Raw genomic sequence first — 16,837 nt, forward strand, 5'->3', positions numbered from 1 at the left:
AGGCTTCTCATTGCAGTGGCTTCTCTTGTTGCGGAGCACAGGCTCTAGGCTCACAGGCTTCAGTAATTATGGCTCGCGGGCTCTAGAGTGCAGTCTCAGTAGTTGTGGCACATGGCCTTTGTTGCTCCGAGGCATGTGGGATCTTCCCAGCCAGGGCTCGATCCCATATCCCCTGCATTGGTAGGTGGATTCTTAACCACTGCGCCACCAGGGAAGCCCTAGACAGTCTTTTAAACATATAAATACAAAAGAAATGAAATCACTCATTAAAAACTTTGTTAAATGAAGGGTATTTTAAATTTACATTTATGTTGTCCTTGTAATAATACATGCCCGGAGAAAATCAGGAGCTTGAAGGGCAATTACACTTCCTACCTGAGTGGACAGTTAGAACAATCGATCATTTCCAGTTTATCATGAACTACTCTGAACTTACTATGAGATGTAGCCAAAGTCAGAATATAGGAGTTAGGGAGAATATTCCTTTTTTGGAGGCAAGTAAGCCCACCAGAATCAGCATGGAAAATAAGCATCCTATTGAAGAATTCTAGGTGGAAAAATTAATGTAGTCAATTTCAACCATGCTGAGCTGGCTTAATTTTTTCATTGACTTGTATGATGTCATTCTTCTAAATCAAGTGTGTTTAAGTTCTTTTAGATCATCCACATCTTCCCCCAAAAAGGTTTTCATCAATAGGAACAGCATCGATGGCTCCATTTTTCTGTCCCTTCCCTTCATTGTCTTCTTCCAGATCACTTCTTTTGCCATTTTTAGCCCTACCTCTGTAAGCTTTGCTTAATTTGTTATATCTCTTTCTGAAGTATGTGTGCTGAAATCTTTCAAGACTGGCTACAGTAATACCTGTTTCATCTACATCGCTCATTGAATCATCAGCCTCATCTCCACCTGTTCCCTGGGTGTAACAGGTATCGTCTGCTTCCTCCTCATTATCATCAGCTCAGGATGAAATTCAAACATCTCACAACTACTGAAAACTAGTGCCTACCCCGCTTTGAAGTCTGCTTTCCTTCTTTGCATTTCTTGATTAACTTTATCAATCTCTTCTTGTTTTTTCCTTGCATATAAGAAAAGGTTCTGGAGTTATTTTGGCAGCATTTGGACCTAGGGCAGAACACTTTTTCAATTAGATCTTCTAATGAAATTCTCTGTTCTTTCTCTACTTTCTTTTTATAAAAGATAAAAATATACAATACAATATAAATACAATACAATACAAATCCAGGAGGAAGTGCATCATGATACATGCAAATATCTCCCCCTCCATGGCATATCCAAAGCCAGCCATATTTGTTGTTTTCAGTAGCTTCAAAGAAATGTCTGCACACTAACAGCTTTGGAGTTTTTCTTTTCTGCCTCACTGTGCTTGTTACTCACTTCTTCCCGTTTTCCTCTCATCCCTATTAACTGTAGTATACTTTTCAAGTTCTTCACTGCTTGCATCACATTTTCTCACCACAGTCAAGTCATGAGAGAACTTATACTTATCTCCTTTAGTGCTCTGCCCATGCACGTACCACAGATTTAGGATCTGCACCTTTACTTAGTTTTTGAGCAGCAACTACAGGTTTGAATAGCTCATTTAGCTCTTGCAATTCTTACTTCTTGTCATCTTTCTTCAGTTTCTCTTTGGCTTCCCTTTATGCTACCTGATGTGGATTTTGTTGACCAAATTGAACTTGATGAGTGACAGCCTTGATAAACTTTTGTTGCTTTGCTCCTTTCTTGTTCTTTAGACCAAACGCTTTGTCTCCAATAATCTTCTTTTTCTACTCCACTTTTTGCTTCCCCCAGCCTGAGCAGGTTTCTTGGTTGGGGGGCAGGGGGCATTGTGGAGATAGTTGACACCAGCCAGACTTCAGCACAGGTGTATACCATCAGAGGATCTGGACCCATGGCAGGAAGAGGAAGATGAACACACAACCACCTTAGTCGCTAAAGCATACCTTGATTTTTTCTTATTCATTAGATAATATATGACTTTTAATGGAATGTGCAGCCCATTTTTATTTAATTCAATTATCGACATAGTTGGGTTGAAATCTGCCATCTTGCAGTTTGTTTTTATTTGTTTCTTTATCTGCCTTCTTTTGGATTTATTGACTATTTTTATGATTCCATTTTATCTGAGCTATTGTGTCATTAGCTATACTCCTTTGTTTTCTTCTCTTGAGATTGTTTTAGAGTTTTCCGTATATATGCTTAACTTATCACACTGTACCTTCAGTTAATATTATAAACATATCACTTTCAATAGCATATTTCTGTTTCCCCTTCCATTCTTTATGCTATCATTTTCATGTATTTTACTTTCATATGTTATAAACATCACAATACATCATAAATTCTCTTTAGCTTTAGACAATTATGTTTTAATGTGCTGAAGAATGCTTTATATTTACAACTAGTAGCACTCACCATTCCTTTATGTAGATCCATGCTTCCATCTGGTATCGTTTTTTGTTTTCTTTTGTTTTTTTCTTCTTCATTGTTTTTCTTTAGCCTTTACTCTAAAGCTCATTTAGCTCCATGTCTAAGACATGATCCCCCTAATTTGGAAATATTTATGGAAAAAAGAATGCATTTGAAGGAAATATAGGCTTGGAGTTGATGGGAATGTGACATTTCAGAGGGGAGACCAATGTAAGAAGAAATAAAGTCGTTATGATTGAAGTGCATGAAATAATTCTGAAGCTGGAAAGAACCAGCAGTTTATGGTAGATGCAAAAAATGGAGAAGTGAGCCTGTTAATTTGGTATTGTTTCTTGAAAATTTAGCTCATGTTTGATTGATCCACCTACTTACCAGAATTATAAATCCTGAAGTAGGGGAATGACATAAGATGATTGGACCTTTTCAAGTTTGTTGGTATAGACTTTTAGGCAGAAGAGTTTGGAAAAGAGAATCTCATTTAGAGACTGCTGCAATGATACAAGTGTTAAGCGGTAGAGTCCAATGAAACAGAATAAAGACAATGAGGAAGGAAAAGGAAATTCTGTAAATTCTATAGATATTTTAAAGAAGTAAGAATTAGTAATCTAATCTGACAATCCTGGGGAAATGGGGGAGGATTATTGCTGGTTTTGGTAATAATTTAATTTTAAATGGAATTATCTCAGAGCTAGAAATACAGCACTAACATTTGGAAATGAGAGCAAGAATCAATAAGGAAATTCAATTAAAGTTGTGGGAATGGATTTCCTCTACAAAAAGGAGAGGAATGAGAAAATAAATGGGAAAGGGGAGGAGATTTAGGGAGAGAGACACAGGGGGAGGGAAGGTATGAGAACACTGAGAGCTATGACTGAGTATTAAAAAATATCTGTGGTCAGGAATGGGAGTTGGTTTGAGGACACATTTTTGTAAGGTGTGTCACGGTCCTTTGTGAAGTATTATTTAAAAAGTTGCAGTGGCACTTTTCTGACTGAATCACGGCTCTCTATTTTCTGGTTGAAAAACTCAGCATGAGAAGTTTGGTGGTTGATGGCAGTCATGCCAATGTTAGTGATTGTTATTGTTTTCATAAGTAAAGCAAGGTTAGACAAGTATAACATGAACACTAACAGAGAAGAGAGAGAAGCTAAAAAGATGCTTCTAGGTAGCTTCATGTTGATATTCTTCTTATTCTACTCAAATGGTGGTTCAGTCTAAAACTTCAGGTCAAAGAAAGATGAGCCACAAATATCTACCAAATGTTCTGACAGTTTAACTTTAAAATTACTCTCTTCTGTTGATTGTGAGGCATTGCACTGAGGATATAAAAGAACACAGACAGCTGTCAAAACCAACGTTAGTTGTGATATGAAATGCAAATGGTTTAAGCTGTAAAAGCCCTCAAGTAGGTTAAAAACAAAATATAACTAGATGTTCTGTACAAGAATCTCACCTAAAACAATATTACACAGAAAAGTGGAAAAAATAAGAGGATGAATAGAAGTTTAACAGTCAAATGTCACAAAAAGTAAACAGAGACAATTATAATTTTGAGCTAAGTAGATTTCAACACATAAATATTAAACGGGAGAAGTCAATTTTGGCATAATGAACAATAGCATGATCTCCAACATAAAAAGTAAAATTTTTGCACCAAATAGCATTTATGTGCACAAAACACTATTAGAAATGCCAGAAGCCCTGATAGAAATGCAGTTTCTTTCTTAATGTGGCAGATGTTCATCAACTTTTTGATCTTTTGAAAGAGCCAGCTTGTGATTTTGGTGATTTTCTCTATCAGTTTTCAATTTTCAAATTTATGGATTTATGCTCTCATCTTTATTTATTTTCTTCTCCTTATTTCAGATTTTATTTGCTCTTCTATTTCTGGTTTCCTAAACTGGAAGTGTAGATTATTGCTTTTAGATCTTTCTTTTCAAATGTATGATTCAATGCTATATGTTTTCCTATATATACTGTTTTTACTGCATCCCACAAATTTTGATAAGTTGTATTTTCTTTTTTTTTTTCTTTTGCTGTATGTTGTGGCCTCTCCTGTTGCGGGGCACAGGCTCCAGACACGCAGGCTCAGCGGCCATGGCTCACGGGCCTAGCTGCTCCGCGGCATGTGGGATCTTCCTGGACTGGGGCACGAACCCGTGTCCCCTGCATTGGGAGGCGGACTCTCAACCACTGCGCCACCAGGGAAACCCATATTTTCATTTTTATTTGGTTTAAAATATATTTAAATTTTTCTTAAGACATCTTATTTGACCTATATGCTATTTAGAACTATATTATTTAATCTCTAAGTATTTGGAATTTTTCCAGATATCTTTAACTTATTGATTGCCAATTTAATTCTATTGTGGTTTGAGAGCATACCTTTGTATGATTTCTGTTCTTTTAAATTTTTTAAGGTGTGTTTTATGGCCTAGAATATGGTTTGTCTTGGTGAATGTTCTGTGAGCTTAAGAAGAATGTGTATTGCTACTGTTGTTGGAGAAGGTAGTCTATAAATATCAATTAGATCCAGTTGGCTGATGGTGCTTTTCAGTCGTTACTAATTTTCTGCCTGCTGGATCTGTCAATTACTGATAAAGGGATGTTAAATTCTCCAACTGTAATAATGAATTAATCTATTTCTCCTTGAGGTTCTATCAGTTTTTGTCCATTGTATTTTGAAACTCTCTTGTTACATGCGTACACATTAAGCATTGTTACGTCTTTTTGGAGAATTAACCCCTTTATCATTATGTAATGTCTTTTTTTTTTTTTTTTTTTTTTGTGGTACGCGGGCCTCTCACTGCTGTGGCCTCTCCCGTTGTGGAGCACAGGCTCCGGACGCGCAGGCCCAACGGCCATGGCCCACGGGCCCAGCCGCTCCGCGGCACGTGGGATCTTCGCGGACCGGGGCACGAACCCATGTCCCCTGCATCGGCGGGCGGACCCCTAACCACTGCGCCACCAGGGAAGCCCTGTAATGTCTCTTTTAATCTGTGATAATTTTCATTACTCTGAAGTCGGCTGTGTCTGAAATTAATATAGCTACTCCAGCTTTCTTTTGATAAGTGTTACCATGGTTTCCCTTACTTATTTTTTAACCTGCAATTAATGCAATCTTAGATCACATTAGGTTTTTTTTAATCAAAGTACAGTTGATTTACAATATCCTGTTAGCTTCAGGTGTACAGCCCAGCAATTTATTTATACATATGTATATTTTTTTTGTCTTCAGATACTCTTCCCTTATAGGTTATTACAAAGTATTGAGTATAGTTCCCTGTGCTATACAGTAGATTCTTGTTGGTTATCTATTTTATATACAGTAGTGTTAATGCCAACCTCATAATTTATCTCTCCCCCCACCCCCTTTTCCCTTTGGTAACCATAAGTTTGTTTTCTATGTCTGTGAGTGTCTTTCTGTTTTGGAAATACCAGTTTTGGAGATAAGTTCATTTGTAACTTTTTTTTTTTTAGGTTCCACATATAAACGATATCATATGATATTTATCTTTCACTGTCTGGCTTGCATTACTTCACTTAGTATGATAATCTCTAGGTCCATCTATATTGCTGCAAATGGCATTATTTCATTCTTTTTTATGGCTGAACAATATTCCATTGTATATGTATACACCACATCTTCTTTATCCATTCATCTGTCGATGGACGTTCAGGTTGCTTTCATGTCTTGTCTATTGTGAATAGTGATGCTATGAACCTCATGTATCTTTTTGAATTATGACTTTCTCTGGATATATGCCTGGGAGTGGGATTGCAGGATCATATGGTAGCTCTATTTTTAGTTTTTTAAGAAGCCTCCATACTGTTCTCCATAGTGGCTGTACCAATTTACATTCCTGCCAACAGTGAAGAAGGGTTCCTTTTTTTCCACACCCTCTCCAGCATTTATTATTTGTAGACTTTTTGATGCTGGCCATTTTGAGCAATGTGAGGTGGTACCTCATTGTAGTTTTGATTTGCATTTCTCTAATGATTAGTGATGTTGAGCATCTTTTCATGTGCCTTTTGGCCATCTGTATGTCTTCTTTGGACAGCTACATGTAAAAGAATTAAATTAGAACATTCTCTAACACCATACACAAAAATAAACTCAAACTGGATTAAAGGCCTAAATGTAAGACCAGATACTATAAAAATCCTAGAGGAAAACATAGGCAGCACACTGTTTGAGCAATATGCTTTTGGATTAATCTCCTAGAGTAATGGAAAAAATAATAATAAACAAATGGGACCTAATTAAACTTAAAAGGTTTTGCACAGCAAAGGATACCATACACAAAACGAAAAGGCAACCTGCAAAATGGGAGAAAATATTTGCAAATGATATGACTGGCAAGGGATTAATCTCCAAAATGTACAAACGGCTCATGTAGTTCAATATCAAAAAACAAACAACCCCATCAAAAAATGGGCAGAAGATTTAAATAGGTATCCCCTCACTTTTAATCTCTTTGTGTCTTTATATTTAAAGTGGATTTCTTATAGATAACATATGGTTGGGTCTTGTTTTTTTATTCTCTCTGATGGTCTTTGTCTTTTAGTTGTTTTTAGACATTGACATTTAAAGTGATATTGACATAGTTTAATTAATATCTGTTCATTGAATTAATAGTTGAATTTATTTTCTATTCATTATCCTGTTCTTTGTATCTTCTTTTCTTTTCCACTTTTTACTTTTTTTCTGACTTGCCTGGTTTTAAGGGAGCGTTTTCTAAGACTGCATTTTTCCTTCTCTCTTAACTTATCCTTTACACTTCTTTTAAATTTTTTTAGTGCTTGACCTTAGAGTTTGCAGTCTATATTTATAACTAATTCTAGGCCTTTTTCAAATAATACTATACCACTTCATGGATAGCATAAGTTCCTTATAATATTGCTGTCATTAATGTCATTTGTCCATAACCTGGAATTATTGTATATATTGTTGCATTACTATTTTGAACAAACTTTTTTTTTTGGCTGCGTTATGCAGCTGCAGGCTCTTAGTTCCCTGACCAGGGATCGAACGTGTGCTCCCTGCATTGGGAGCATGGAGTCTTAACCAATGGACCACCAGGGAAGTCCCATAACAAACTTTTTTTTTTTCTATTGGAGTATGGTTGCTTTACAATATTGTGTTAGTTTATACTTTACAGCAAAGTGAATCAGCTATGTGTAAATATATCCCCTCTTTTTTGGATTTCCTTCTCATTTAGGTCACCACAGAGCATTGAGTAGAGTTCCCTGTGCTATTCAGTAGGTTCTCATTAGTTATCTATTTTATACATAGTATCAATAGTGTATATATGTCAATCCCAATCTCCCAATTTGTCCAACCCTCCCTTTCCCCCTTGGTATCTATACGTTTTTTCTGTACGTCTGTGTCTCTATTTCTGCTTTGTAAATAAGATCATCTATACCAATTTTTTCAGATTCCACATATATGCATTAATATACAATATTTGTTTTTCTCTTTCTGACTTACTTCACTCTGTACGACAGTCTCTAGGTCCATTCATGTCTCTACAAATGACCCAATTTCGTTCCTTTTTATGGCCGAGTAATATTCCATTGTATATATGTACCACATCTTCTTTATCCATTCCTCTGTTAATGGGCATTTAGGTTGCTTCCACGTCCTGGCTGTTATAAATAGTACTGCAGAGAACCTTGGGATGCATGTGTCTTTTTGAATTGTGGTTTTCTCAGGATATATGCCCAATAGTGGGATCACTAGGTCATATGGTAATTCTATTTTTAGTTTTTTAAGAACCTCCATACTGTTCTTCATAATGGCTGTATCAATTTACATTCCCACCAACAATGCATGAGGGTTTCCTTATCTCCACACCCTCTCCAGCATTTATTGTTTGTAGATTTTTTGATAATGGCCATTCTGACTGATGTGAGGTGATACCTCATTTTAATTTTGATTTGCATTTCTCTAATAATTAATGTTGAGCATATTTTCATGTGTTCGTTGGCCATCCATATGTCTTCTTTGGAGAAATGTCTATTTAGGTCTTCCATCCATTTTTTGATTGGGTTGTTTGTTTTTTTGATATTGAGCTGTTTATATATTTTGGAGATTAATCCCTTGTTGGTTGCTTCGCCAGCTATATGTAAAAGAATGAAATTAGAGCACTCCCTAATACCATACACAAAAATAAACTCAAAATGAACAAACTTTTGTCTAATTATTTTAATTAAGAATATGGAAAAAAATATTTAATCTTTGTGTATTCCTTCTTTAATACACTTCCTTTCTTTATGTAAATCTAAGTTTCTGATCTATATCATTTGCCTTCTTTTTGATGAATTTCTTTTAACAGTTTTTGCAAGGTAGGTCTCCTGGTGACAAATTGCCTCAGTTTTTTGTCTGGGAAAGTCTTTATTTTTCCTTATTTTTGAAGGATAATTTTGCTCTATACAGAATTCTAGGTTGATGCTTTTGTCTTTCAACACTACATATTTCACTCCATTTTTTCATTGCTTGCAAGGTTACTGAAGAGAAACTCAATGTAATTCTTAACTTTCACCTTTATAGATAAAGTTTTTTGCTGTGTGTGTGCGCGTGTGCACGTGCACTCACCCACTTCTGCCTTCTCTCAAGATTTTATCTTTGTCTTTGATTTTCTTCAGTTTAAATGGCTATACCTATGGCTAAGTGTAGATTTGGGGGTACTTGTCTTGACTGATATTCTCTGAACTTCCAGGACCTGTAGTATGGTGCCTAGCACTAATTTTGGAATACTGTTATTGCCTCAAATATTTCTTTTGTTCCATTCTCTCTCTCTTCTTCTTATATTCCCATTACACGTACATTACATCTTATATAATTGTCTCACAATTTTTGGATATTCTGTTCTTTTTTATTCTTTTTTCTCTTTGCATTTCAATTTTGAAAGTTTCTATTAACATTTCTTCAAGCTCACTGATTCTGTCCTTGGCTGTGTTCTGATTGGTGAGGCTATCAAAAGTGTTCTTAATTTCTGTGATGGTGTTTTTGATTGCTAGCATTTCCTTTGATGCTTTCTTAGAGATTCCATTTATCTACTTATATTATCCATCTGTTCTTGCATATAGTCAACTTTTTCTACGAAAGCCTTTAATATATTGATCATAGCTGCTTCAAATTCCTAGTCTCATAATTTCAACATCTCTCTCTGCCATATTTGAGGCTTTCTCTGTATCTTGAAAATATATTTTTAATCTTTTAATATGTCTTATAATTTTTTGTTGAAAGTCAGACATTAGGTACTGAGTAAAAGAAACCAAGGAAACTGAGCTAAATAGGTCTTTAGTGGAGGGTTTATGTGTATGTCACTAGTTTATTGGGTTTGAATGTACTTAATACTTTTGGTACCTTTCTTTTTTTTAGGAGGTAGTCTACATAGATGATCATGTCATCCATTTCCAACTTGTATGCCTTTTATTTCTTCTTTTTCTTACCTTATTGCATTGACTAGGATCTCCAGAACAATGTTGTATAGAGATGGTGAGAACAGACATTTAATTATTACTAATTTGGGGGAGATAGAATTTGCATTTCCCCTTCTGATTATGATATTAGCTGTAGGTTTTTTTATGCATGCCATCTCTCAGCTTGACAAAATTATCTGCTGTTTCTATTTCATGAACATTTTTATTATGAATAAATGCTGGATTTCATCGAATGCTTTTTTTTCTGCATTCATTGAGATAACTATATGATGTTTCTACCTTAGTTTATTAATACATTGACTCACATTGATTGATTTTCACTTGCATGCCTAGGATAAACCTCTAAACAATCATGGTATGTTATCTTTTTTATATATTGCTAGATTGTTTCAGTATTTTGTTAAGAATTTTGCATTTATAGTCATAGGAAATATTGGACTATATTTTTCTTTTCATGTACTATCTGGTTTTAGAATCAGCATAATGCTGAACACCAAAAATAAGTGGTGTTCCCTCTTCTATTTTATGGAAAAGTTTGCATAGAATTGCCCTTATTTCTTCTTTAAATGTTGACAGAATGTCCTGTGAAGCCATCTGAGCCTAGAGTAAAGAAATTCAATTTATTTAGTGGATATACGGTACCTCTTATTATCTGTTTCTTTTCAGTGAGGTTTTATAGTTTATCTGTGTTTCAAGGTATTTAAAAAATTTTGTCTAATTGTTGAATTCACTGGCATTAAGTTGATGCATTATTTTCTTTATTTTTTTCTATTCCTTTTACCTTGTTTTATAAGCTCTTCCTTTTAGCCAATTACGTTGAAAACTTACTAGATTTGAAACCTTTCTTTTATAATATGAGCTTGTAGTGCTGTATTTTTACTACCTCTAAGCACTGCCCTAGCTGCATCATGTAAGTTTTGTTATGTCATTTTATGATTTAATTTTTATTTTAAAATGCTTTCTAATTTTCCTTGTGATTCCTTCTGTGACCCTATGGTTTACTGAAGTGTGTTGTTTGATTTACAATATTTGGAGATTTTTTAGTTATCTTTCTGTTTACATCTCTAGTCTAATTTTGTTGTTGTTAAGGAACATATTTCGTATAATTTTAAATAATTTAAATCCATTGAGATTTGTTTAATGAAGAAAATATGGTTTATGTTGATGAGTGTTTCATGTGCATTTGAAATAATGTGTATTCTTCTCTTGTTATATACAGTGTTCTATAAATGTCAATTAGATCAAGTGGGTTAATAGTTTTAAGTATTCTACATCCTTACTGATTGTTTGCCAGCTTGCTTTTATCAATTACTAAGAGAGGATAAGTAAAATCCTGAACAATAATTGTGGTGTTGACTAATTCTCTTTCAGTTCTATCACTTTTTCTTTACTTTAAACTTAAAGTTCTGTTCTTAGGTGCACCCAGATTTAATATTGTTATATCTTCATGAAGTGAATTTCATCACTTCATCTAGGTTAGCCAATTTTTGGCATAAAGATTAGAGTGGATATACATGCAATAGACAAATAGACAATAGAAAAACAATAAAGTCAATAAAACCAAAAATAGTTCATTGTTTGAAAAGATCAACAAAATTGACAAACTTTTAAGTAGATTGACTAAGAAAAAGAAAAAGCAGATATTAAAATTACAAGTGAAAAACATTACTACTGACTTTATAGAAATAAAAAGAATTATGAGAATAATATGAACACCTGTACACTAATAAAGTGGGTAACCTATATGTATTGGAAAAATTCCTAAAAACGTACAACCTGCCAAAACTACTCAAGTAGAAATAGAAATTTTGAATAGACCTAAAACTAATAAGAACTAATAAGGACAAAGTAAACAAAAAATCAATAAAGAAAAGCCCTAGACCAGATAGCTTCACTAGAGAATTCTTCAAACATTTAAAGGAGAAATAATGCCAATCCTTCTCAAACTATTCCAAGAAACTGAAGAGGAGTGAGTACTTCCTGACTCATTCTGTGAAGACAGCATTACCCTGATTCCAAAATCATGCAAAGACACTGCAAGAAAACTGTACACCAATATTCCCAGTTAATACACATGCAAAAATTCTCAACCAAACACTAACAAACCAATCAGCAGCATATTAAAAGGATTATACATCATGATGAAGTGAGTTGTATGCCAGGAATGCAAAGATTCATAACACTAAAATCAATCAATGTAATACCCTACTTCAACAGAATAAAGAAAAAACCCATGTGATTTCAGCTGGTGCAGAAAAAGCATTTGACAAAATTCAGCACTCTTTCATGGTAAAAGAAACAAAACAAAACAAAAAACCCATACTCAGAAAACTAGAAATAGAAGGAAACTTCCTCATCATAATAAAGGCCATGTATGAACCCACAGGTCACACACTTTATGATGAAAGTCTGAAAGCTTTTCCCCAAAGATAAGGAAGAAGACAAAGATTCCTACTTTCAGCATTTCATTTCAACATAGTACTAGAAGTTGTCAGAATGTTTAGAAAGAACAGGAAATAAAATGCAATCAAATGGGAAAGGAAGTAGTAAAACTATCTCTGTTAACAGATGACATGATCTTATATGTAGAAAACACTAAGGAATACAGACACACACCAAAAAACCTCTTAAAGCTAATGAAAAATCCAGCAAAGTTGCAGATACAAAATCACACACAAAATACATTATATTTCTACACATTAGCTATATCTGAAAAGTAAATTAAGAAAACAATTCCATAGAAAATAGCATCAAAAAGAATAAAATATTTAGGAATAAATATAATTAGGTAGATGTAAAATTTATATGCTGCAAACTACAAAACATTGCTTAAATAAATTAGACATAAATAATTGGAAAGACATCCCATGTTTGTGGGTTGGAAACTTAATATTGTTGAGATGATAATTACTGGTCAAAGTGGATGTTATTGATTCAGTGAAATCCTTATGAAATGGTCATATAAAATCATTTTAATATACTTCTGAATTCATTTTGCTGATACTTTATTGAGGATTTTTGCAGCAATGTTCATGGGGATATCGGTCTGTAGTTTAGAATGTGCATTTCTTTTAAAACAACAAATCAAACCTCAGTAGAACAAAGGAACTACAATATAGCTCTGATCATATTCTGTGATCACATTGCAATAAAACTTGGAGCAATCAGCAAGGAAATACCTCTCTAAAACCCAAACGTTTAAAATAAACTTTAATATAATTCATGGATTACAAAATAGGCACGTTGGAAACCAGAAAATGTTTAGAACTGAATTACAATGAAAATTTGTGAAATGCAGCCAAAGAGGTTCTTCTTTTTTCCTTTTTTTTTTTTTTTTTTTTGTTTTTTGGCTACATCAGGTATTTGCTGCTGCACATGGGCTTTCTCTAGTTGCAGTGAGCGGGTCTACTCTTCACTGCAGTGCACAGGCTTCTCACTGCAGTGGATTCTCTTGTTCCGGAGCACGGGCTCTAGGCACACAGGCTTCAGCAGTTTTGGCATGCGGGCTTCAGTAGTTATGGCACGCGGGCTCAGTAGTTGTGGCTTGTGGACTCTAGAGTGCAGGCTCTCTAGTTGTGGTGCCTGGGCTTAGTTCCTCCACGGCATGTGAGATCTTCCCAGACCAGGGCTTGAACCCATCTCCCCTGCATTGGGAGGCGGATTCTTAACCATTGTGCCACCAGGGAGGTCAAAAGAGGTTCTTAAATACTTGTATTGTGTTGAGAGCGGACAACAGAAAAGAAAGGTCAAAAATTAATTAGTAAGTCTTCCAAATCAAATTAGGAGGGAAAAGAGCAGCAACAGAATAAACCCAGTGGAAGTGAGTAGATACAAATAATAAATACAAAAGTAAAAATGAATGAAATAGAAAACAAACATTTGAAAGGATCAAGAAAACAAAACTGCAGTTATGTAGAAGATTACAAAAGTAGACTAATCTCAAAGTTAATCAAGAAAAGTTAGACAGCACAAAAATATGTGAAATGGGGCACAACTACAATACAGTAGTTAAAATATGATGCAACTACAATGAAAGAATTACTTGACAATTTTTATAAAACTATAAATTATCAGCTGACTCAAGAAAAATGTGAAAACATCTATATCTAATCTTTAAATTAGTATACAATCTGTCATCTTTTCAACTTCAGTGTTTCCACCCAAATATAGAAATAACAAGTCAAGTCCACATGCCTTTTTTAGATAATCTTCATACAACAAAGAAAAGATAATTTCTATCATTAAAAATATTTTATACAATTTGTTCCTGAAGAAAAGGAGAAAAACATGTTATATGCATCTGAAATTTATGTTACAACCTTGATATCAAACCCTGACAAGGCTCATACAGCAGAAAAATTATTGCCCATTTATGAACATAGACTTAAATTATCCTAAGTAAAGTGTTAACCAGCTATTTCCAACAATGCATAAAATATTTACATTCTCATATTCATGTTGAATTTTTCTAGAAATATGATTAGATTAAAAATGTTTTAATCTCATTTAACTTATTTAGAAATTGTATAATCCACATGATCATCTCAATCTTTATACAAAATCTTTTCATGAAGATGAAGTTAGAAACTATTCATTATTTTAAAAAACACATTGAAAACACTTTTAGTAACCTTAGAAGTAAATAGATTAAAAAAAATTTTTAACATCTTTATTGGAGTATAATTGCTTTACAATGTTATGTTAGTCTCTGCTGTATAACAAAGTGAATCAGCTATATGTATACATATATCCCCATATCCCCATTCTCTTGCGACTCCCTCCGACACTCCCTGTACCACCATTCAAGGTACTCAGAAAGCACTGAGCTGATCTCCCTGTGCTATGCAGCTGCTTCCCACTAGCTATTTTACAATTGGTTTTATATATATATATATACATATATATATATATGTATATATATATATATATATATCAATGCCACTCTCTCACTTTGCCCCAGCTTACCCTTCCCCCTCTCCATGTCCTCAAGTCCATTCTCCATGGTTGCGTCTTTATTCCTGTCCTGCCCCTAGGTTCATCAGGACCATTTTGTTTTTTAGATTCCATATATATGTGTTAGCATATGGTATTTGTTTTTCTCTTTCTTACTTACTTCACTCTGTATGACAGACACTAGGTGCATCCACCTCACTACAAATAACTCAGTTTCGTTTCTTTTTCTGGCCCAGTAATATTCCATTGTATATGTGTGCCACATCATCTTTATCCATTCATCTGTCGATGGACACTTAGGTTGCTTCCATATCCTGGCTATTGTGAATAGTGCTGCAATGAACATTGTGGTACATGACTCTTTTTGAATTATGGTTTTCTCAGGGTATATGCCCAGTAGTGGGATTGCTGGGTCATATGGTAGTTCTATTTGTAGTTTTTTAAGGAAGCTCCATACTGTTCTCCATAGTGGCTGTACCAATACACATTCCCACCAACAGTGCAAGAGGGTTCCCTTTTCTCCACACCCTCCCCAGCATTTATTGTTTGTAGATTTTTTGATGATGGCCGTTCTGACTGGTGTGAGGTGATGCCTCATTGTAGTTTTGATTTCCATTTCTCTAATGATTAGTGATGTTGAGCATTCTTTCATGTGTTTGTTGGCAATCTGTATATCTTCTGCAGAGAAATGTCTGTTTAGGTCTTCTGCCCATTTTTGGATTGGGTTGTTTGTTTTTTTGATATTGAGCCCCATGAGCTGTTGTATATTTTGGAGATTAATCCTTTGTCAGTTGTTTCGTTTGCAAATATTTTCTCCCATTCTCAGGGTTGGCTTTTCATCTTGTTTATGGTTTCCTTTGCTGTGCAAAACCTTTTAAGTTTCATTAGGTCCCATTTGTTTATTTTTGTTTTTATTTCTATTTCTCTGGGAGGTGGGTCAAAAAGAATCTTGCTGTGATTTATGTCATAGAGTGTTCTCACTATGCTTTCCTTTAAGAGTTTTTATAGTGTCTGGCCTTATATTTAGGTCTTTAATCCATTTTGAGTTTATTTTGTATATGGCGTTAGGGAGTGTTCTAATTTCATTCTTGTACATGTAGCTGTCCAGTTTTCCCAGTACCATTTATTGAAGAGGCTGTCTTTTCTCAATTGTTTATTCTTGCCTTCTTTGTCAAAGATAAGGTGACCATATGTGTGTCGGTTTATCTCTGACCTTTCTGTCGTGTTCCATTGATCTATATTTCTATTTTTGTGCCAGTACCATACTGTCTTGATTACTATAGCTTTGTAGTATAGTCTGAAGTCAGGGAGCCTAATTCTCCCAGCTCCGTTTTTCTTTCTCAAGTTTGCTTTGGCAATTCGGGGTCTTTTGTGTTTCCATACAAATTGTGAAATATTTTGTTCTAGTTCTGTTAAAAATGCCAGTGGTAGTTTGATAGGGATTGCCTTGAATCTCTAGATTGCTTTGGGTAATAGAGTCATTTTCACAATGTTGATTCTTCCAATCCAAGAACATGGTATATCTCTCCATCTGTTTGTATCATTATTAATTTTTTGATCAGTGTCTTATAATTTTCTGCATACCAGTCTTTTGTGTCCTTAGGTAGGTTTATTCCTAGGTATTTTATTCTTTTTGTTGCAGTGGTAAATGGGAGTGTTTCCTTAATTTCTCTTTCAGATTTTTCATCATTAGTGTATAGGAATGCAAGAGATTTCTGTGCATTAATGCTATATCCTGTTACTTTACTAAATTCATTGATTAGCTCTAGTAGTTTTCTGGTAGCATCTTCAGGATTCTCTAAGTATAGTATCATGTCATCTGCAAACAGGGACAGTTTTACTTCTTTTCTGATTTGGATTCCTTTTGTTTCTTTTTCTTCTCTGATTGCTATGGCTAAAACTTCTAAAACTATGTTGAATAACAGTGGTGAGAGAAGGAAACCTTGTCTTCTTCCTGATCTTAGAGGAAGTAGTTTCAGTTTT

The 16,837-nt window shown here is 34.5% G+C and overlaps 1 protein-coding gene and 1 pseudogene across 3 annotated transcripts in view; one reads left to right on the forward strand and one right to left on the reverse strand.

The window, feature by feature from the left end:
* Window positions 1–16,837, forward strand: part of AKT3 (AKT serine/threonine kinase 3) — a 396,602-nt gene that overhangs the window by 322,870 nt on the left and 56,895 nt on the right. The window lies entirely within an intron of this gene.
* On the reverse strand, window positions 622–2,069 carry LOC309827996 (zinc finger CCCH domain-containing protein 15-like; annotated as a pseudogene). Its single transcript has 2 exons — window positions 1,966–2,069; window positions 622–1,875 (listed from the first exon to the last, which is right to left on the reverse strand). The product of its transcript is annotated as a zinc finger CCCH domain-containing protein 15-like (transcript).

The sequence above is a fragment of the Grampus griseus genome (genome assembly GCF_964374135.1).
Source record: "Grampus griseus genome assembly, chromosome: 1".
Lineage (NCBI taxonomy): Eukaryota > Metazoa > Chordata > Mammalia > Artiodactyla > Delphinidae > Grampus > Grampus griseus.